Source organism: Neofelis nebulosa, chromosome 2 (genome assembly GCF_028018385.1).
Source record: "Neofelis nebulosa isolate mNeoNeb1 chromosome 2, mNeoNeb1.pri, whole genome shotgun sequence".
Taxonomy (NCBI): Eukaryota; Metazoa; Chordata; class Mammalia; order Carnivora; family Felidae; genus Neofelis; species Neofelis nebulosa.
The window spans coordinates 44,643,410-44,667,168 of record NC_080783.1 but is presented as its reverse complement, the minus strand read 5'-3'; the positions used below and the strand labels follow the sequence as shown (position 1 = coordinate 44,667,168).

General features: G+C 41.1%; 1 protein-coding gene across 1 annotated transcript in view; it reads right to left on the bottom strand.

Moving 5' to 3' along the window:
- The window catches only part of HIBCH (3-hydroxyisobutyryl-CoA hydrolase), a 122,182-nt gene that overhangs the window by 97,653 nt on the left and 770 nt on the right, over positions 1 to 23,759 (bottom strand).

Sequence of the window (23,759 nt, the reverse complement as noted above, 5' to 3'; positions counted from 1 at the left end):
TCTCAACTTACTTTAGGAGGAAATACCTTGAGAAGAATACAGTGGGTACAGAATCCCTATCCCTTTTGGTTCCAAATTCATTTGTATCCTTTCCTGCTTAAAAATTTTATGAAATCAACACCACAGTGTTCTGTGGAGGAAAAAAAGAACAACCTTCTGCTCCCTTAGCTCTGCTGGAAGCTGGAGGGTGCTGGGCTCCTGTGTAGTACATAGAATTTTAGCTTTTTTCTTCCTTTCTCTGTATATTTGGCTCAGAGAATACACTGTCTCTGTGTGAATATGAACAGTTAGCATCTACCAACGCGTATCTATTTTCTTATGTTAAAAAAAAAGAAAACCACGGGGCGCCCGAGTGGCTCAGTTTGTTAAGTGTCTGACTCCGGTTCAAGTCATGACCTCACAGTTCGTGGAGCCCCCCGAATTATAAATTCAGGTGACTTAATTTATAAAAACATTTGTAATCCAACTTTTCCAGAATGTTTTCTTTTATATTACACTTAAATTGAACAATACCACAAAAAACAAAAAGGGGAAACCACTAATTTGTTTAAATTGGTCACACTTCACATTCCTGGACTAGCAGGTTTTGAATTTGTCTTACCACAAGTAAAATATTCTTATTCTAGCCCAGTAATTCCACAATTTGTCTGAACATTAGAATCACCTGGAAACCCTAGTAAACATTCCAAAGCCCAGCTCACAGCCAAGAACAATTAAATCAAACTCTGGAGGTCGGACACAGGCATAGGTATTTTGTTTGGAGCTCCTCTAAGTGATCCCAAAGTGCAGACAAGTGGTCATTAAAATCAACTTTGTAAAAATTAAACTGAAGTGACAGATACTAGCATATTGCTTATTTAGGGGTATTTTCTAAATAGGGATTTCATATAGACTTTTAAAATCTGAACTATACTTATCGTGAAGCACCATTTTTAAAATTTTTTTGAACTTAAAAAATTCCAAAAAAATAAAGTTGAATTATCAAAGATTTAAGGACTGATTTCTTTAGATCCAGAATAACCCTGAATTCCTTAATAAGACCAGTACCCAAATGCCAGTTCAAGGTTAAACACAATGCTGCCAGACTGGCATGTCTTATGTAATAGTTTAAGTACTACCTGCTGCATACAGAAACACAGGCCTGGCTTCAAGTCTTGGTTTTATCTGGGAGATAGAATTTTAGCTCAAAGAAAGTCAATGTATCCCTACCAAACGCAAGTGCAAAGCACTGTGCACAGCACTTAAAGGTCACAAAAATCTCTGGAGCAATTGCTACAAAACACAAAAAGCTAAAAGGTTCCTTACCAGACTCCATATAATCATTAATTTTATTTCTTCCAATTTATACTCAACCATTATTTAAAATCTGCTATTATCTTTTACATCTTAAAAAATGTATTTGAGTGTTTAGAGTCCCCCAAACAATTCTGAATTTATGGTCTTCTCTTTCCTTCCTGTTGGCTCCCAGACTGCCATCTGGTGGAGAGAAATGGACACGCACACTCTAGCTACTGCTAATCTACTCAATCACTTAAGCAGACTTACTTCCTTCAGGTGATGGTCAACTGGTCTGCTTGGGGCAGCTGTTCTCCAAGTGTGCTTCCTGAACCAGCACCATCAGCATCCCGGGACACATGTTAGAAATGCAAAGTCTTGGGGCGCCTGGGTGGCTCAGTCGGTTAAGCGGCCGACTTCGGCTCAGGTCATGATCTCGCGGTCTGTGAGTTCAAGCCCCGCGTCAGGCTCTGTGCTGACGGCTCGGAGCCTGGAGCCTGTTTCGGATTCTGTGTCTCCCTCTCTCTGACCCTCCCCCGTTCATGCTTTGTCTGTCTCTGTCTCAAAAATAAATAAACGTTAAAAAAAAAAAAAAAGAAGAAATGCAAAGTCTTGGCCCCACCCCAGACCCACTGAATTAGAAACTGTGGCTTGAGCCCAGAAATCTGTGTTTAACAAACCTCCCAAGTGATTCTGATAAATGCCAAAGGTAAAAACAACTGACTTAGAAGGAGAAGAACATTATCAGTCAGGAGATTTTTTGCAATTAACCAATAAAGCACTCACGAGTTTACAAAATTAAACAACTTTTCATGAATTTTTTTAAGATGAGATCATGAAAATAGTGCTTAATAAAGATTACAGCACAAGTAGGCAAGGAATAAGGTGAAGAGAACAAAAAATCAAACCCAAGGCCAGGTGATTCAGGCATGAACTGACAAACAGCAGCTGCAGAAACAAAGGAATGATTTACTAGGAACTATTAGTAAAAATTCAAGGAAAAGAACTTTGTCAACAGCAATTCCAAGATTTCAAGCGAGAATAGCTAAGAGAATATAGGCACTGAAAAGGCTGGCAAGGAAACTAGCTGGTTTGTAGAATGAAATATGAATTCCATTTTCAGTTTCTTGAGACTGTATTGACATAAGCAGAAACATTCAAGAACAAGCAGACTGGAGTCTGAAAGAAAAGTTAGGACTGAAGACATGTCACAAAATTACCTGCCAGCTCTCTATGAGGAGTCGATGAAGGATCTGCAGTTGAAAATTAGTGGCCTGAATGCTGGGTCTACAAATCTGTTTTGTCTGGTCAGCAGTGTTTTAAAACAACAAACATTTGAAACCAAAAGGTTCCACCTAAAAATGCAGTTTCCCAGAAAAATTAGTAGTTATGGAAACTGCAGGTCTACATTCTACGATGGCAACAATGCCTGGGGCTGAGAAGCTGGCTCCTTTAGACAGAGCACTTTCTCTAGCTCATAGTTCCCTACTAGTCCCCAGTGCTGTCATCTAGACGGCATCACTCAATGCTTCCTTCCTAGCCTCTGCATTTGGGTCTGTGACTCCTAACACAGAAAAAATATAAGGGAATCAAATATTGAGCCTTCAGAAACAACTATGTATGTAGTGAAAGAGAAAAGAGGCAGCTCAAGAAGAACCAAAATAGTGTAGTTCAACAGAGTACACAGCAAATGGATAAGGCACTGAGTGCCTTTAACAACTTAAAAGATCAATCTCTTTGAAGAGCCTCCCTGACCCTCTCTTTCCTTTCTAAATCCCATTCTTCTCATACTTCTACTTTTCCTTTAAGACACTATCAGAGTTTATAACTATTACTTTTATCTAAACATCTGTTTCTTGTCTGCTTTCCTTTGGGACTTCAAGGCCTTAATAAGGAAGATAACAAGTAGTCCGGATTGGCTACAGGATAACCAAAGTGCCTAGAACTCCCAGAAGCTAGAATATAAAAATCTGGTAGAATTCATGAGTAAATTGGGGCCAAATCTTTGAAATCGGGCTGGGAAATTTTTATTTAATTCCAGAGGTAGGAGGACACCTTTCAAGAACTTCTTAGGAGAAGAATGGCAGACACAGAACTGAACTTTAGCAAGATTAACCTGGCAGTGAGATGCGGAAGCTATTCAAACTGGGAAGAAGTCCACCAACAAGTTTCTGCAAAATGAACAAGTGAAAAATTTGAAATGATTGTTCAAATTTGAATCAGCAGTCAGAAATAAGAATTGGGAATGTGGGAGAATTTACATAACTTTAAAAACGTAGAAGAATAAGAGTTCCAAGAAATTGGAAGTGCAGATGAGGAGTAAGGGTTACACTTACGTGCAAGTTACAGTTGAGGTACAAATGAGACATTCAGGTGAGTGTGGCCAGCACTAGCACTTTGGATAAATCAAGATTAGACATACACATTTGAGAGTTTTCTTCAGAGAACTGTGCTTTATTTGGAACCTTCCCCCCCCCCCCGCCCCCCCAAAAACCCCAAGGGCTGTACTGGCACTAGGGCAAGATAAGAAGTAGTGGAGAGGGAGGAGGGAAAGACAGGGCCAGAAAAGTCAAGGGAAACCAGAGTTCAAGAGGGGACTGCCCAACAATGTCAACCACAGCTGAGAGGACTTATTTCCTCTCAAAAGCACTCTGTGGCACCCTATTCCTTAATACATTTGTGGGTTAGGCTATTGTAGACTAGATGACACTGGCCTCAGGTCTCTGCTTTGCTAGGGTAATATCCACTCCAAGGTCCTGGAAAAGACCTGATTTAAACCCCAAAAATGGTCCGGGACTCACCTAACCAGTCTGCAACCTTGAGATCAGGGGGTGGAATAAAGCCAACTTGAACTCTAGGGGTGTCAGATTCTTTCCCAAGTCAGTTAATTTTGTTAACCAGTATGTCTTCCTATTTGTTTCTCAAATAATCCAGTGTTTACTCACAACTTCAAAAAGCAGCAGCAATAATGACATGTGCTGATTTTCTTAATATTTGCCACGTTCAGAGACACAGGGACAACTAATTTCAAGGTATTAAAAAAACAAAAACAAATGGGACGCCTGGCTGGCTCAGCTGGTAGAACATGCAACTCTTGATCTTAGGGTTGTGAGTTTGAGATCTCACACTGGGCATGGAGCCTACTTTAAAAAATAAAATGCTATTAAAAAAAAAAAAAAGATGGGGCGCCTGGGTGGCTCAGTCGGTTAAGCGTCCGACTTCAGCTCAGGTCACGATCTCATGGTCCGTGAGTTTGAGCCCCACGTCAGGCTCTGGGCTGATGGCTCAGAGCCTGGAGCCTGCTTCTGATTCTCTGTCTCCCTCTCTCTCTCTGCCCCTCCCCTGTTCATGCTCTGTCTCTCTCTGTCTCAAAAATAAATAAACGTTAAAAAAAAAAAAAAAAAAAAAGCATTCACATTGCTGGGCACCTGGCTCACTTAGTCGGAAGAGCATGCAACTCTTCTTCTTCTTCTTCTTTTTTTAATGTTTATTTGGATGGGGGCGGGGGGGGGGGGTGGTGGTGAGTGGAGAGGGGCAGAGGAAGACAATCTGAAGCAGGCTCCAGGCTCTGAGTTGTCAGCACAGAGCCAGCCACACATGGGGCTCGAACTCAGGAACCTGGAGATCTGGAGATCATGACCTCAGCCGAAGTCCGACACTTAACCGACTGAGCCATGCCGGTACCCCAGAAAGGCATGAAACTCTTGATCTCAAGGTTGTGAGCTTGAGCCCCACATGGGTTGGGGGGGGGGGGGGGTACAGATTACTTAAGTAAAAACACAAAACAAAACAAAAAAGAAACTCTTCCACTTTTCTTTCATTGAGATCCAGGTCTGTGAATACAATGTTAAACAACCAGACATCTTCCCCCAAAGCAGTAACCACTGTTCTTAAACCAAAGAAATGCTCCCATCCCTTTCCCCCAAGGCAAACTCAAAAGCTAAAGAACCCAGCAATTGAAGTTATGGAGTAAATAAGATGGCTCTCCTTTGAAGTGGTCACAGCTGCTACCAGAATGCACAGAGGCAGGCAGTAAGCCTCAAGACTGATGCAGCCTAACTTCCTAAACTCATTACGACTAGATTTCCTTAACCGAGCTCAAGCTGCATTCAGCAGCACTTTCAAAAGCTGAACACCAAGTTCGCACACATACTCCATCAAACCACAATACGTGTCCACAACACTAACCTGGATGTTCCGTACACCTGTATTTTTTTTTTTAACTTTTTTTTTTTTTTTTTTTTGAGACAGAGAGAGACAGAGCATGAACAGGGGAGGGGCAGAGAGAGAGGGAGACACAGAATCGGAAGCAGGCTCCAGGCTCTGAGCCATCAGCCCAGAGCCCGACACGGGGCTCGAACTCACGGACCGTGAGATCGTGACCTGAGCTGAAGTCGGACGCTTAACCAACTGAGCCACCCAGGCGCCCCTCCGTACACCTGTATTAACGCTGGAGTCAGCCAACAGAACTGAACGAGAAAGGCACACCACGTCCACAGGTGTAACAGCTGCCAAAGCAGGCGCGTTTGTTAGCTGCACAAAACACGGCACGAAAATCCTCCGAGTTGAAACCCCGCGTGTCCCCCAAACTATACTCAGCTTTGAAGAAAGGAAAGAAATGGGGGTCAAAAGTAAAGAAAGTTGTGTGTGCCCTGTGGAGACCGCTTTTAGGCACACAGGCTTGAGCAACGGAATGTAGAATACATATCGGCCCATCAGGCGACCCACCTCGAGATATTTAGTGGCCCTAACTGACAATGAGCTACTTACCACTAGGCACAGCAGCCAAGAAATAAATTCCATACGTGGCCACACCTCATCAACCTTCCCCTTTAAAAACAGGCCCATTCACAGCCTCCGTGCAGCCTCTTGCATGCAGTCCTGCTCGCGGCTCCCTTACGATATAGTCAATAAACTTCTATCTTCTTTGTTCTGCCTCAGGTGAATTCCTACACCTCCCGCCCCTTCCACCTGATCGTTGCCCCACATTTGGGGGTCCCCACCCAATGCGGAGACACCACAAGGTCAAGGCTGAATACGAACCAGAATAGCAGAAAACGAAGGTGATGCGAAGAAGGCGCCTAAACACAGTAAGAGCGACATACAGAAAGGGGCCCGGGCTCAGATCTAAGAGCTAGGCCTCCAAAAGTGACTACAAATTTCGAGGCCAGGCAGTCACCACCTGCAACCCTCTGCCACCTCGGCGAGCGCAGCCCAGGAGCCTGCGCTGGCAGCTCGCTAGCTCACTCACCTGCACATGAAACTCCACACCTCTGGCAGCCTCATGGCGAAGACACCCACAAACTTAAAGTAGTCAGAGCAGGCGCACAAGAGTGGCTCGTCGCGCCGCACTTCAGACCCGCCCACCGCCGCCGCCGCCGCCGCGGCCGGGCGCCTCCAGACACAGATGACAAGTCCTCCAGGCGGCCAGAGAGGCCCACTGCGGGATTTTCCGCTACCGGAGGGCGCTGAGGGGCAGGGCGAAAACCCCTGCGGGAGGAAATGGGTGGAGAGCGGAAGAAGCGGACGGGGCGGGGCTTGGTTAGGGGGCGGGGCCTAGGCGAAGGCGGAAGGCGAGATCCGGCAGCGCTGGAGGAGCGGACGAGTGCTGACGCCCGCTGACGCCCGCTGACTGGGCAAAGAGAAGTGGCTCACTGGAGGCCCTCTTGGGCTGGGCTTCATCGGCGCCGTTTGCCTAGCGGAGATTGACATGAAAGACTTTGCTTGAATTTGAAGATTTTTTTTAACTAAAAATATAAGCTTAGTATTCTCTCCTTTGAGGATCAGATGAAATACGCTTGATAATAGGACACTGATGTAGTTTAAGCCTAACCTTACCACAGCAGAACTTCTTTTACATTAGGATTGGTATATTTCAAGTTTTTTGGAAAAATTATTGATCCCCTACTCCTCTTCAATAGCAGGCAAAAATCTGTCCCATTAAGAGGTGCTAGATACGTCTTCACCAACAAAACTGAAAGTTAACTGTTACCAACGAAAGCCTAATTCTATTCAGAACGTAGCTTACTCAAAATACTGGAAGTATTACTCAAAGTATACTCAAAATTACTCAAGATTTACCTTATCCATTAGGATCCACTGTTGATTCAGAAGAATGTTCTTCTGTATCCCAATACACCCAGATGTCCAGCAGCAAACATTTCATCACCGCTAAAGCATTGGCACATTTGTCAGAAAAAAGGAATTCAGTGAACCATTTCAGAGGGAGGGAAGTTAAAAGAGTTAATCCTAGCAAATTAACATTTAAGAAGATACTGTCAAGACTTTGGTCAAAAGTTACTTTTCTAACTTAGATCAAGTATATGTACTGAATGCCCACTGAACAAAAGACAGACATCACAGAAGGAACTTCTGACCTGCAATTCAGTTTTTAAACAGCTATGGGACATCGATATTTGATATCACCATCTGACATTGCCATCATTCAGTGTGCACAAAAAGTCTCATTCAGTGTGCACAAAAAAATGAATGAATCCCTCAACCCAGTGCGATTTATTGGAAAGAACATGGGCTTTCCTGTTAAACAGCCCAAGATTATATAATCTTCCCTGTTCCCTTAGCTTCATGTGCACATAGCCTGTGTCTCACAAGGCCTCATGCTTAGAAAGCCTCTGCATTTGGTTTAATGTTCTATTTTTAACAAGTTTTTAACAAGGTGCACCACATTTTCATTCTGCTACAGGCAGATCCTAGAAATTAATGTAGTCAGTCCTATCTTGTCCCTAGCATGCTAAGAGTTTAGTGACCTTGGGCAAATTATGTAACCCAAGATGTTTTTCAAAAGTGTTCATATCATTTTGGATTAAGTATTCTTTCTAGGGGCACCTTGGTAGCTCAGTCTGTTGAGCATCCCACTCTTGATTTTGGCTCAGGTCATGATCCCAGAGTCATGCAATCAAGCCCCACATTGGGCTCAGTGGTGAGCATGGAACCTGCTTAAGATTCTCTCTCTCTCTTTCTCCCCCACTTGCACTCTCTCTCTCTAAAAATAAATCTTAAAAAAAAAAAAAAAAAAGAATTCTGGTTGCAGAAAACCCACAGAATAGGAAAAAAATTTTGCAAATGTAATATTTGATAAAGATTTTGTACCTAGAACATGTAAAGAACTATTACAACTTAATTTTAAAAAGACACAGATCCTTCTATTTAAAAATGAGCAAGGGATCTGAATAGACAGCTCTCCAAAGAAGATCTACAAATGATAAATAATCTTATGAAAAGATACTCAACATAATTAGCCATCAAGAAAGTACAAATCAAAACCACAATGAGATATGACTTGATACTCACTAAGATGGTTATAATCAAAAAGACAAACAATAATAAGTGTTGATGAAGATATAGAGAAATAATAATCTTCATATACTGATGGTGGGAATGTAAAATTATATGGCCATTTTGAAAAAATTTGGGAATCCCTCGATTGGTTAAATATAGACCACCATAAGACCTAGTAATTCCACTCCTATGTATATACCCCAAAGAAATGAAAGTATAGTCCACACAAATGTTTATAACTACTCATAATAACCAAAAAGTAGAAACAATTTAAGTATGTATCAACTGATGGGTTACAAAAGTGATATATTCATATAATGAAATATTATTTGGCTATTAAAAAAATGAAGTACTGCTACATGCTACAACATAGATGAACCTTGAAAACACTATGTTAAGTGAAAGAAACCAAGTATGAAGACCAAATATTGTGTGATTTCATTAACATGAGTGTCCAGAATAAGCAAATGTACAGAGACAAAAAGTAGACTAGAGTTCAGGAAGGGTGACAGCTAAGAGGTATTGGGTTTCTTTGGAGTAATAAAAATACTTTAAAATGTATTGTGGTGATGGGTGAACTATACTAAAAGCCATTAAACTGTATACTTTAAATGGGTGAACTGATTGGTACATGAATTATATTTTAATTTTAAAAGAATTCTGGTTGCTCCACATCCTCATCAACATTTTATGCTTTCAGTCTTTATTTTTACCCTACTGATGTGTGGGTAGTGTTATCTCATCGTGGTTTCGATTTGCATTTCCCTGGTGTCTAATAATAATTGAGCACTTTTTTTCTTTGCCTGTCTTCTTTTGTAAAGTGGCTGTTCAAGTCTCTTGCCTATTTAAAATTTTTTTTTTAATGTTTATTTATTTTTGAGACAGGGAGAAACAGATCATGAACGGTGGAGGGTCAGAGAGAGAGGGAGACACGGAATCTGAAACAGGCTCCAGGCTCTGAGCTGTCAGCCCAGAGCCCGACGCGGGGCTCGAACTCACGGACCGCGAGATCATGACCTGAGCCGAAGTCGGATGCTTAACCGACTGAGCCACCCTGGGGCCCCCCTCTTGCCTATTTTAAATGAAGTTATCTTTTTCTTACTGCTTGATGCAATCATTGTGTGTTGCTGTTACAATTTGCCCCCAAATTTAGCAGCTTAAAATAACAAATATTTATTATCTCTCTCAGATTCTGAGGTTTAGGAATTAGAGAGAGGCTGAGAGGTAGTTCTGGCTCAGAGTCTCTCCTGAGGTTGCAGTCACAGTGTTTGCTAGGACTACAGCCATTTGAATGCTCATTTGGGGCAGGAGGACCCCCTTCCAAACTCACTTATGGGCTCATTGTCAAGCTTCAGTTCCTTGCTACATAGGCCTTTCCATGGAGCTGCTCACAGCATAGCAGCTCCATTTCTCCAGAGTAAGTGAGCCAAGACAGAGAACCACCAAAACAGAAGCCAGAGTATCTTTTATAATCTAATCTTGAAAGTGAAGTACCATCACTGTGGCCTTATTCTATTGGTCACACATACCACACCTGGAGGCAAGGATCACTGAGGGCTGTGTGGAGGCTGGCTACCACTCATGAATTATTTTTTTTCTTTTCTCATTACCAGTCAGTCATCAAGGCACACCAATTATTTCTTTGAAGCATCTCTCAGATTTGCCCTATCCTCTTGCCCTGTCCCATGACAACCATTTCAGCACCCACATATAACTCATTCCAAATCTAACTTCTCTCTTCACCCGCAATCATCGCACCCTTCAATGCACTCTGCATTTCTTTGACAACAAATTCTCCCAAGATACTATTCAACTTTGGCTTATTATTCAGCTGCTAAATAATCTCGCAATTGTCTATAGCTATGTTGCCCAATACTAGACACGTGTGGCTATTGGGCGTTTGAAATGTGGCTTGTGCAAGTGAGGAAATGAATTTGTCTTTAATTTAAATTTAACAACTGAAGCAGTGTAAAATTTTTTTAATATTGATTACATGTTAAAACGGTAATATTTTGGATATATTGGGTTAGGGAAAATATATGATTATTTTCAGTTGTTTCTTTTTATTTTTTTAGTGTGACATAGAAAGTTTTAAATTACATACGTGGCATTATTATTGAACAGCAGTGGTCTGTAATGTCGAGTTCAAACTGACTGACTTTTGAGGTGACAGAAATAGGGCTCTACCTTACCTACCCAAACTTATTTCCCATGTACCGGCCCTCATTCCTGTCACACATCACTCCTGGATGTCCCTGAGTACCTAATGTTCATGTCCTGCCTCTGTTCCTTGGTTCAGGTGATTTCTTATGTCAGGAAAGCTGTTCTTCTTTCATCCTCTTCTAAAATTTTTCCATCCTGAGGGCCTGTCTTGAGTCTCATTTTCCTGCAACAGTCTCTTATTCTAACCTGTACCAGATTCTTTTTCCCTGCATTTGAATTATACTTCTCATCAGCATCCTAGTTCATCACTCATTTCTTGCTTAATTGTTTGTTGAATGCTAATCTTCTCTCTTGAATTATACATTCCTTGAGGATAGAAACTATATCTTATATGTTGTCTGAATTTTTCAAAAACCTAGTGCTGGGAACATGATAAACAGGCATACAGATTTGATATACTAATTAACTAATTAGGAAAGATTTTGCATACAAATAACTGTGTGAATCTTAATCAGTGTAAACCTGGCATTGGTATGGAAAATAAGTTGTAAAAATTTTTTGTCAAAACACAAATGCCCCTTGAATTAAGTACGCACAACATGTGAAAGATTATCCAGGAGCCAACACCAGGACTGGATGGCAGGGAAGTGACTCCCTAGTGCTCTTCCCTGTTAGAAAGTGATTGGTAATCAATGAAAGGCTCTGAAAAGCTTGCCAAAAGATCACCACAGTTGGGTAGAGGTCCCTCAGCACACCTAGCCCCACCTCCTACCCCTAAGCTCCACCACCAAACAAGGATCTCTTCAGTGCCAGAAGTGAGCTGCTTACACTAGCTGTCCCAATAACCCACTTCTGGAAAAGCCTCAGCGGTTGTGCCTTTTCTTCACTCTAACCAGCCTGAGGCTGTGCTACCTGGTCAGTTCTACCCTGCTCCCTTGCCCATGAGTTGGGTAGGAAGTCTTAAGGCTCAACCCTCCACTCCCTTCAATCAGTCTTCTTGAAAGAGTGCTGAAACCCACTCATTTCACCTTCCTTTCATACCTGAATTTCCCAAAATTTTGCAAAGTGGCCTTTTGTGGGAATAGTGTTTTGACCCAATCTTTTTGTTTGTGTGCGTGTGTGTGTTTTTGTTGCTGTTGTTTTTGTTTTGTTTTCTTTTGTTTTATGCCAAGCTCCAGGGAAAAAGCCTGACCTAGAATTATCTCATTGGTCCCCACCTAAAGCTGTAAGTGTAGTGGTCTCAGTGTACCCCTTTGGCCAGCACCAACCACAGGATGCATACAACATAGACTACATGCACAGAGTCCCAGGTGTCTTCCCAAACAAAAGGAATTGGGTCATACAGTGGAGGCCAAAAAGTAAGACATTGCTCAATTGTTACCAACAAGCAGTGCAGAAAACAGACCTTGATCCAATGACAATGTTAATCTCAACTTATTGGTCCCAAAAAGGACGTTATCCTTTCTTATATATAACTAGGTGAGCAGTATGGGATACTGTTGGACCTGTGACCCAACAGCTCTTCTTTTAAGGCATTTATCGTTTTCTCCTTTGTACTAAAGTCATGGATGAGTAACCTTATAGACCCCAGAGTTCTGGGCAAGCCCAAAGTCCAGTAATGAAATCTGATCCCTTCCTTTTCCTCTTGCTCAGCGCCCAGTGCAAGTTAAATAAGCCCTTCTGTAAGGCTAATATTCAGTAAATAACATCAGTATGGCTACATGGTTGTTAAGACATCGAAATGCTTCCAAGCCAGTTAATAAGTACCCACTGTCCATGTCAGCTAATCCGGTCAATCTGGCCCCAAGGACCCCAGGTGGGCACTACTGAGAAGACCAACCTGGTACCTGCCAACCAGCAGGCCACAGCTGTCTACACTAGACCACAATGCCATGTGCTCATAGTAGGCCAAGCCCTTTTATGGAAGATAACACTTCTGGCAATAGTGCTGTGTACCTGAAGGCATGCTGCTGCCTTGGTCGAGACTGCCTGCTGCGGGCTAACCCCAACGTTGCACTCACAGCACTGCAGTATACCACAGCTGTTCAATATTTTGAATATCACCCTTGCCCTTTTGTATGTTTGTGCTAATCACTGTGTGCAAACCAACGAACAGGACCGGACTACGTGCATAGTAGTGCAGTTATTGAAAAGATCACATATGCCAAAACTGGATCCAAAAAAATCTCAAGTAGCACCACATCTGGGTGCCTTTTCTTCTCTCTCCCTCTTTTCTTGGCCACACGCAATGTCGTGCAAACTTGTGAGATGTCTGCTTCTCTCCTGGTGCTTTGTCTAGTCAATTTGAAGGCCTATTATAATCCAGGTACTATGTGAGGAGTTGGGCTCTGCAGCCTTGGAGGTTAAAGGGTACTATGGAAGCACCTAGTAAGGCCACCTGTCATAAACCAGAAATCAGAGAAGGCTTCTCAGAAGAAGTGACTGTTTTAGACATAGGGAAACTCGGCACAGATAGAGCAAAGCATACAACTGCAGATTCTGATGGTGGCACTAGAGAGGTAGGGTGGGATCAGATCACAAAGAGCCCATGAAGCCACCTTTAAAGAGTATGTAAGCAGAAATACGACATTATCAGATTTTAGTTCCGTCAGTATCACTTTGAAGTACGGCCAGTGGGTCAAAGAGAACACGTCTGGCTCCCCACACTCCTCCCCATATCTTTTCTGCGCTTTCATACTTGCTTGACTTGCAAGAAGTTTTGATTTGCCCTGGCTTGTCTGATCCCAACTGTACTTCATGACATCATCCCACAATTTGGCTTTTAAATAGTTATTTATTTACATACTCTTTTTGCTTTTGCCATGTTTGCTAACTAGCCAATCTGTTTCTCATTATCTGAACTCAGCAGAGCAATCTGATTAGCTCATGAATGTGAGACCTTGGATCAAGGGGCCATGGGGTCTCATCATCTATTTGGATACTGGGGATGTCCATGGCTTCCAAGATTAACTGGGTTTGGCAGGGAAGGGTGACTTATTTCCCAGATCATCAACCAGTATCCATGCCCAGAGTTATCATTCAAATAGCAACTGATAAAAATAGGAGCATTAATAAAATAGAAAAATTTTAAAACAAAAATGGTTTCTGTTAGAAAAAAAATGTGCACAAAAACATTCTAGAAGAATATCTACCCCAAATGTTAACAACAGGTAGGTGGTGGTGAAAGTATGGGATGGGGCGCCTGGGTGGCGCAGTCGGTTAAGCGTCCGACTTCAGCCAGGTCACGATCTCGCGGTCCGTGAGTTCGAGCCCCGCGTCAGGCTCTGGGCTGACGGCTCAGAGCCTGGAGCCTGTTTCCGATTCTGTGTCTCCCTCTCTCTCTGCCCCTCCCCCGTTCATGCTCTGTCTCTCTCTGTCCCAAAAAAAAAAAAAAAAAAAAAGTATGGGTAACTCAGTACTTCTCTGTAGTTATTTATATTTTCTATTGTTTCTCATGAGAAAAGTTGTTTTATTAACAAAACACAAAAGTGGTTTTAAGGAAATGACAAATACTGCACAAAATCTACCATATTTTTTTCTTTATAAGTAATTCTGAAAATAGTTTTTGGACAAATTTTCTGTTTACTAGATGCACTGGATTCTAGGGAGTTGCTACCAGGTAGTGATGTACCACATCAAAGAAGATTGAAAGGTTTATGTTTTTTCCATTAAATAGTTTCTCCAAATAAAATTCTTAGAAAAGCTTTAATACAGCTGGTCCAAAGGTAGTGAGTTATCTCAATTGATTGTTCACAGTCAGTTACAGATCTCTTTGTTCTACTCTTCCCCTTTTCCACTATTGCACTTCACTAAAAAAAAAAAAAAAAAGGAAAAGAAAAAGAAAAGCTGTAATGCATTTCTTGACTTGGATATATTGCATGTCAAATTATATCTCTAATAATTAAAAACACACGCATAACACATACACATCATAAGATGTAATGCTAACATTGTAAAGACTTCAAAAAAACATAAGCCTTGATACATAGTAACAGTACAGAATCTATTTGTATATTTCTAATAATTGGCATATTTCTAATATGCAATGTCATTATTTAAAAATATGTGTATTATATAGGCACAATCTTGAGGACCTCAGTTTAGCAATGCATATTTAAAATGACTATTAAAACATCTCCAAATGAGTAAATGAGTAAACTGATCTGTCCTACCAAGTTCAGTAAGTTACATTACAAATTCTATGACATTAGCAAGTGCCACAGGGAACTGTGTAATCAGGAAGATCTTTTGTAATAATTATGGCTTTTAAGCTCTTCCGCGTTTCCCTAGAACTGTTTGTATGTATGTACACATAGCAATAATAGTTACAAAAATGTAAGTAGATTAACGTTTGTCTTAAAGTATGCATATACCTTTATTAGATGCTTTAATATTTGGTATCTCTTTTAGGGAGGAGAAATAAAATCAAATGAATGTTGAAATAGTATGTTTTTCTACTCATATGAGAAAGGTTTTCGAATCCTTTTCAGAGTCACTTTTATGCTGTGCTTGGTTGGTGAGACTTTCTATGCTCTTACTACTATATTCACTTTCCCTGAGAGCTAAGGAAAGAAAATTATAATTATTGGTATTCCATGCAACTACAATGCTCAAAAACCCTCCTTTAAGACTCTTGCCTCCAAATCCAAACTAAAAAACCAAGATAACTCATCCCATGACATTAGTAGTAAAATCAATTGAAATTTGTGTAATTTCTGCCTATATTTAGGAGCAAAAGAATAACTTAGAGCAAAAAGATAGTGGAAGGCAAGACAGCAATATTTGGGATGTGTTTTTAAGATTCACAGTGGATAAAGTAGGAAGTAATTTTCAGCTAATGAAAGGTTTATGGTAAATGGTAACGCCAAAGATTTTTTTCAAGTTTTAATTTGTGACTTCAACAGCAACAACTTAGAGATAGCTGCTGCTGTATGCTGACCTCTTCCTAGGTTCTGGAGTGTATTAAGGATGGAACCTCCACCCTGACAGAGAACATAAGACTATGTAAGAAGATGGAGAGCAGGAGGCCAGAAGTGGTGTGGAGAAGTGAATGGTGACTGGAAATTCACTGCTTTTCCTCATCCTGTCAAGCAATGGCCTGCACCTTTCACTTAATTCATTGGTCCTCACAGAAGCATCTGTTGAATTGCATTTACTAGTATTTCCAACATAAAATGTAACTGTATTTGTCAGGTAATATATTTAACTTTTCTTGTGGAAAAAGAGGGGGGAAATGTGTATGAAGAAAGACACTGAAATAAGTACCAAAGAAGGAGACGAGTGTATGTTCTTTCTAATTTTCCAAGGTTTTCTTTCCATTTATAACATTTCTTTTGTGGAAACCTGAGATTAGTCACAATAAGCAAATATTCCAGTGTCAGTACATTCTATAAAAACACTTATGATAATCATTTAGGGTCAGATTTAATATTTGTGACGGCATTTTATTTTTTTTTTTTATTTTTTATTTTTAAAAATTTTTTTTCAACGTTTTTAATTTATTTTTTGGGACAGAGAGAGACAGAGCATGAACGGGGGAGGGGCAGAGAGAGAGGGAGACACAGAATCGGAAACAGGCTCCAGGCTCCGAGCCATCAGCCCAGAGCCTGACGCGGGGCTCGAACTCACGGACCGTGAGATCGTGACCTGGCTGAAGTCGGACGCTTAACCGACTGCGCCACCCAGGCGCCCCTGTGACAGCATTTTAAAAGCTAGCATTATTTTTAAGTTGTAAGGTATTAGGAGTAATAATACAGCCTATGTGCCCAAATGTGTCTCCAAAGGCACTTAAATACCAGAAAAAGAAGTTAGTTAACAAATTAAATACCCAGTATAATCAGCATGTGAGAGATCTATTTGTCTCCTCTTGCCTTTCTAGTCTCTTGTTGCCTTAAGTTTTTACGAGAATGATTTGGTAACATGATGTGTAATGGAGATAATATGGGTGCAGTTTAGGAAAAGAACTTGATTTTGTGTGTTAGACGTTTTAAACAAATTCTTTTTAACGTTTATTTATTTTTGGGACAGAGAGAGACAGAGCATGAACGGGGGAGGGGCAGAGAGAGGGAGACACAGAATCAGAAGCAGGCTCCAGGCTCTGAGCCATCAGCCCAGAGCCCAACGTGGGGCTCGAACTCACGAACCGCAAGATCGTGACCTGAGCCGAAGTCAGATGCTCAACCGGCTGAGCCACCCAGGCACCCCTGTGTGTTAGATATTTTAAAGTAGCCTTTTAAAGTTCTTACTGAATAGCTAAGAAATTAAGAGATATTTGATGTTCTATTCCCTATGAAATGAATGTCATAATCATACTTGTCATGCAATATCCAAAAGATAGATTACGAAATTGTTAACAATTCGTAAAAATTGTTAAAAATTTGTAAAGCTACACCAACTTATTCCAAAGCAAAACACACCAAAGGAATAAGCAATCAGGATATAAATATTCTGAGATTACAAGGTATGCAATACAATGATTTTACAAACTAAAGAGTATCGGGGAGGATCCAACAATAAGTTGATTTTAGGGTCTTCTCTGGATAGCTAATGTAAACAAGAAAATATTCAGGAAAGTTTAAGAATTGGAGGAAATGACTCAATTGGTAATATGCTCCAGCGGATAACCTTTGTACTAAACCACAAGAACACTCTACACTAATCAGCAGGGGCTGGGCTGGGCAGTTTAGTAAGGAATATTCAAATGACAACAGGGGAAGGCAATCCAGTGTCCCTCCCCCAAACTTTTTGCTCTCAGATTCCAGCGTTTAACTTAATTTAATCCAGTGTTAATTAAGACAGAGTGGAGATCAGACCCTAAGGATCCATATACTTCAAGGCTTTGACATTTACTATATTTTACCTCTAGGAACATGGAAAAGTAAGTGAAAAAGTATATAATTCCCATTTTATTAAAATTAACATATATACATTGTGTGTGTGTGTGTGTGTGTGTGTGTGTGTAGTGTGATAGAACAAAGATAAATATATAAACCCAATAAAATTTTGTTAGAAGCCTATAAGCCCAGGAATTGGAAAACACCTATAAATATACCTGCATTACTTGTTCTAAAAAATCTATCCTTTGCTTTCGATACCTTAGCTACTTGTAGCCCTCAATATTATATCTGATTCCCCCTAGATTATATAGTTCAGTAAATTTTCACTGTAACTTAAGAACAACTCAAGGGGCGCCTGGGTGGCGCAGTCGGTTGAGCGTCCGACTTCAGCCAGGTCACGATCTCGCGGTCCGTGAGTTCGAGCCCCGCGTCAGGCTCTGGGCTGATGGCTCGGAGCCTGGAGCCTGTTTCCGATTCTGTGTCTCCCTCTCTCTCTGCCCCTCCCCCGTTCATGCTCTGTCTCTCTCTGTCCCAAAAATAAATAAAAAAAAAAAAAAAAAAAAGAACAACTCAAAAAGTTGTAATATACTATCACAAATGCTAATGATTTCTCCCTCAAATCTTTAAAAGAAATCACAGCTCTGCTTTGTTTTCACAAGAGTTGTTCAATCTTTTCTAAGACAAGTATAAATGATTCATACTAGTTAATAATTTAAAAGGAATCCATAAGATTGTGCAATATGGTGCTAGGAAACTCTTACAATTAATTCAAATCTAGTCCTTGTGTGGATAACCTACATTTTCCTTATTTGTTAACCACCTAATATACTATGGTTGTGTCATCTTTCCATACACTTAACAGAAGATATACAGGTGGCAAATGCTGCAAAAATCATTAAAATCCAGCCAACTACAGTCAAAACCAATTTCACATGTCTAGCAGCTGATTTCAGGTTATGAGGTGTGGTAGGGGCGGGTGTGCAATGTTGATCTATGAGGGAACAACTGGAGACTTCAAGTGAGTTTAATATGATGGAGGAAAGGGTATGACTCAGTCTAGAAAGCTGAGAACTGCCTGCTGCCACTGCCACTAGTGACCCTGATTCTAGAGCCCTTGGCTAACGTGTCATTAAAAGTCATGTTGAGCTTCCGATTTCAGCTCAGGTCATGATCTCACAGTTTGTAGGTTCAAGCCCCACATTGGGCTCTGTGCTGACAGCTCAGAGACTGGAGCCTGCTTTGGATTCTGTGTCTCCCTCACTCTCTGCCCCTCCCCCACTCACACTGTCTTTCTCTCTCTCTCGCTCTCTCTCTCTCAAAAATAAATAAACCTTAAAAAAAATAAATCATGTTTCAAAAAATATATAAATCATTTAATGATATGGTGAAATGCTCATATATGATGATTAAACAACAGCTCACAAAACAGTATGTTTAGTAACATTTGTAAAAATAATACAGAGAGAGAAGATGGAACATTATACTCTAAAGTGCTAACGGTTACAGTATTTGCGGTGGGTTTTATTTCCTTCTTCATATTTTTTTCACATTTTTTGAGTTTCCACAAAATTTTCTTCATAATGTGTTAATTTTATAACAAGAAAAAAGTCAACAGTTTCATCTGAAAGCATTTATTTAGAATACTTACACTATTTTTCAAAATATTTACAATATTTGAAAAAGCTAATTTGGGCACAGAGTTACCTTATTGAAATTAAAAAGCTATGCCACTGGCACTGTATAATTCAAAAGAAGATGAATGAAAGGAAATAGAGGACTCAGAAATATGGCCTAGTGCATAAAACAGCTTAATGTATGATACATTGATCATTACACATTAGTGGGATGTTTGCTCACTAACAATGTCAGGAAAGTTAGCTAGATATTTGAGGGAAAATGAACTTGGAGTAATAAAAATGCAACTAAAACTGTGATGTGAAATTAGGAAAGGTTTTTTTGTTTGTTTGTCAGTGTGTATTTGATAATAAACACAGTAATGAGATAGGCAACATCATTGACAGTGAGGAGTGTTTTGAAGGGCAATTGTCATATCGTAGTCATATTGTAGACTATGTAATTCTAGGCATCTAATCTAAAGAAATATAATAGACACTGGAAATTTATGAAGGATGTATCTTCTAGACTTGGACTCTTTAAATCTGTGTTTTCAAACTGTGTTCCAAAGAGCTCTGGTGTTCTGTGATGGTGGGGAGAGGGGCAGAGTATGCCTCAAAGATAAGGAAGAAGGTTCCTTTAACTCTGCAGGTGGCTTTTATTTATATGTTATGTGCCTATAGATTACTTATTTTCTTAAAGATTCCACTGAAAACATTAAGTTAGAACACCACTATACTGGACTCTTTGATTTCTTCAATAAAATGCAATGGAGTGTTATTTCTCAAAAACTATGGGAGAAGTAGAGAACAATAGTCAGAGTGTTACATTCCCAAATGCTGGACCCATGGTAATTTAAATTCCTGCTTCAGGAAACCTGAAATCATTCTATAATTACCTTGTAAATAGTCAAAATCTCAGATATAAAATCTGAGAATATCCGGGCCTGTCACTTAAGAAATAAAAGATTGGAGTTCTATGATATTCACCAGTGTTCTTTAACATATCAGTCTGTCCTAACAAGAACCAACTTCCACTCAGATGTTTCAACAGAAGAGATTTTATTAACTGAGAACAAACTGAGGGTTGATGGGGGGTGGGTGATGGGTATTGAGGAGGGCACCTTTTGGGATGAGCACTGCGTGTTGTACGGAAACCAATTTGACAATAAACTTCATATATTGAAAAAAAAAGAAGAGATTTTATTGAAGGGACTACTTCTAGAAGTTTTGGGTTAGGTTTAGGGTAGGGCAAAGGTATATAACATGACATGGAGATGGTAAGAGATGTGGAGTTACCCAGGTTCTGACAACATAAGAAGCCACTGACCACTGCTAGGACTGAAGGGGTAAGGGGAGGAGATCAAAACCAGGAAAAGAGGTGAGAATAAATACCCCAACTTTTCTCCTTTTCCCCCCTCCAACCTATTGTCGGTATAACCCGTTGGTCAAGCCTACCTGGAATGACCCCAGAGAAAATAGTTTTTGAAAGTTCTGCCTTCAGAGGCACAGAGTTTAGCAGAGAAGGATGGAAAATGGATCTGGCAGAGAGCTGGTAGAAAGTAACTGGCAAACTTACAATAGTGAAATATTGGGAACCCTGATCCAATAATAGGGGAATGCTTAAGTAAATGATGGTATTAACCATTCTCTAATTAAGTAAATAATGGTACTCAAAAGACCGTTATGAATTCAAGGAGCATGGAAGAGACAGCAAACAACTCCATCTGGGAGAGTGAATTCAGGGGAAATTTTCTCAAAAATCTAAGCTGAAGTGCTTTTTTGCTGCCTAAGCAAAGTTTCTTATATTTTTGCTTATTACAAAAGCAACACATATTCACTACAGGAAGCACACACATAACAGAAAACCAAATATCTACAATCTCACCTCTAGCCCAAGACCACTATCAATATCTCAGTGTGTTTACAGCCTTCCAGATCTTTTTCTATGCGTACATACACATGATTATGTCGTATTTGAGATGATAACATAGATATGCTTTTCTTAATGTAATAAATCACAAATACTATCTCATGCAATAAATATCATTCTGCAACTTTTTAAAACATTTAAAACTTTTAAAATACTTGTTTCCTCATATCTGGTTGTGACTAATTTCTCTCCTCAGACGTTTAGCATGCTTTCTTTTTTGGCTATTACCAAATGCACTAGGATGAACTTTCTTGAAGTCTACTCTTTGTACACATTACTGCCTTCATGCCAATTTCAGTCCACAGCCTGTTTTTCTACAGCCCTGAAGCTAATAGCTCTCATATTTTTAAAGGGTTTTAAAAACAAAAGCACACACACAAAGAAGCAACAGAAACATATGTGGCCTGCAAAGCCTAAAGTATTTACTATCTGGGCTCTTAAAGAAAACATTTGTCAATTCCTGTATTATGAATTCCCAGAAATGCAGTTTTTGAGGCAAAGGGCGTGAACATTTTTTGAGGCTTTTACTGGGTTCGGCCAAGTTGCCCTCTAGAAACACTGAAGCAACTTATATCCTTCTCAGTACTGAGCTTGGTGGTTGACAGAGAATCTGAAGCAGGCTCCATGCTGTCAGCACAAAGCCCAATGAGGGGCTCCAACTCACTAATGGTGAGATCATGACCGGAGCCGAAACCAAAAGTCAGATGCTTAACCAACTGAGCCACCCAGGTGCCCTGCATACTGCAAATTTTTTGATAGTTTTTACTTGTCTTTTACCTTTATGGGTCTTTTTGATGAAAGAACTTAAAAATTCTATAGTCAAGTCTGGCACTTTTCCTTTGTAATTTTGCCCTTTGCTCCAAGCTTACTTTCAGATTAAAAGCAATTCACTTATATTTTCTCCTTGCACTTTTAAGACTTCTAAAAAACTTAAATCTTTTAATCCTTCTCAAATTTAGAGTCTGAGGAAGGTATTTAAAACATCAATAGGTAATAGAATGGGAGTCACATTGCTGGGTTCAAATTCGGCCTCACTACATATTACATGTTTAAGTAAATGACCTAACCTCTTAGGGTCAGATTTCTCTTTAAGTGGAAATAACAATAACACCTACCCCAGGACTGATTTAAGAAAGAACACAACACAAAAAGCACTTAGCATAGTGCCCTTAGCTATTAACATAGTAGCTAGAGAATCCGGCCCGCAAAAGAACTTGAGTTGTCCCACGCTAGAGACCACAGAAGCAGGCTAGGAGCAGAAACATGAGTTCAGTGTGGGAGATGGAAAGTTGTAAGCTCTATTTCCTGGACTATGACAAGTTGAGTGTTGCCCTGGGCTCCTGTGTTGGTGGTTCCTCACAGCCCAGGGAACAGGGGACCAGGCGTTGACAACTCAGGAGGCAGTCTTGGGTGCTTTTGGAAAATACAGTTAAGAAAACCTGCCAGCTGGAACTTTAAAACAGAGCTTCTAAATTTCTAGCCATGGCGTGAGTTACAGGTATGTAAGTATTGGTCTCCTTGGTCCTCCAGGTGGAAGGGCCCGGTTATGCCTGCAGAAGGAGCCTGTTTTGTTCACCCTGTTTGGGGCTGTATCATTTCCTAGCTGTGCCAAGAAGTGAAAGGAAAGGGCAGAAGGCCCAATGCACTCACAGACAACATTCAGTCGGTTGGGCCAGCTGCCAGGCCACCTTCTACTCAAAATTTCATGTTGCTTTTTAAAAATTTTGAATCCACCCCCAATTCAAAAATATTAAAGAAAATGTTATATGTTTATTTACCTTTGAGAGAGAGAGAGAGAGAGAGAGAGAGAGAGAGAGAGAGCATGAGCAGGGGAGGGGCAGAGAGAGACAGGGAGACATAGAATCCAAAGCAGGCTCCAGGCTCCCAGCTGTCAGCACAGAGCCGGGACACGGGGGCTTGAACCCACTAACTCTGAGATCATGGCCTGAGCGGAAGTCAGATGCTTAACTGAGCCACACAGGTGCCCCTCAAAACCATTTTTAAGGCATCCTGAAAACCACAGTTTAAAGGGTTTTTAGAGAGAGGGGTTCCCTACCTATGATGTGCTTCCTGTCAAGGTGGCCCTAGGCCCACACCTTATAAGGCAAAGGCCCGGGAGACACCGCCTTGGTTTGGAGAACAACCAGCACAATTGACATTTCTATTAGAATAGTGGAACCCAATTGTCACTGGCAGGAAGTCTATGTTCAGAGCTGCCGACCCGTCTGTCAAAAACCCTGAATCCCCAAAAGAGTACGGAAAAATGGAGCAGGAGGATTTCACAAACGAAATTTGTGGGCGGCCGCAAGGAAAGAACAAAAACAGCGGGTTAGGTGACCCGGGGGCCTTTTCCTCCTAGCGCCCCTGATCCCTGAATCATCATGCTCTACTTGTGACGTCGAAGACTCTTGGCCCCGGCGGGCGTGGGATGCCCTCGCCGCCCCGGGAGCCTCCAGGCGTCACCGCGTTTCCACGCTGCGGTCCCGCGTGGGCCGCGGGGGGGCGGCGGCCCCGCGGATGCTGACGGTCCGAGAGCCGGGCCGAGCGGGGCAGCGAGCACGACGGCGCGCTTCGCAGTCCCCTCGAGCGCCCCTCGCGGTGCCGCGGACCCCAAGCCCTCGGGCTAAGCCTGCGGCCAGC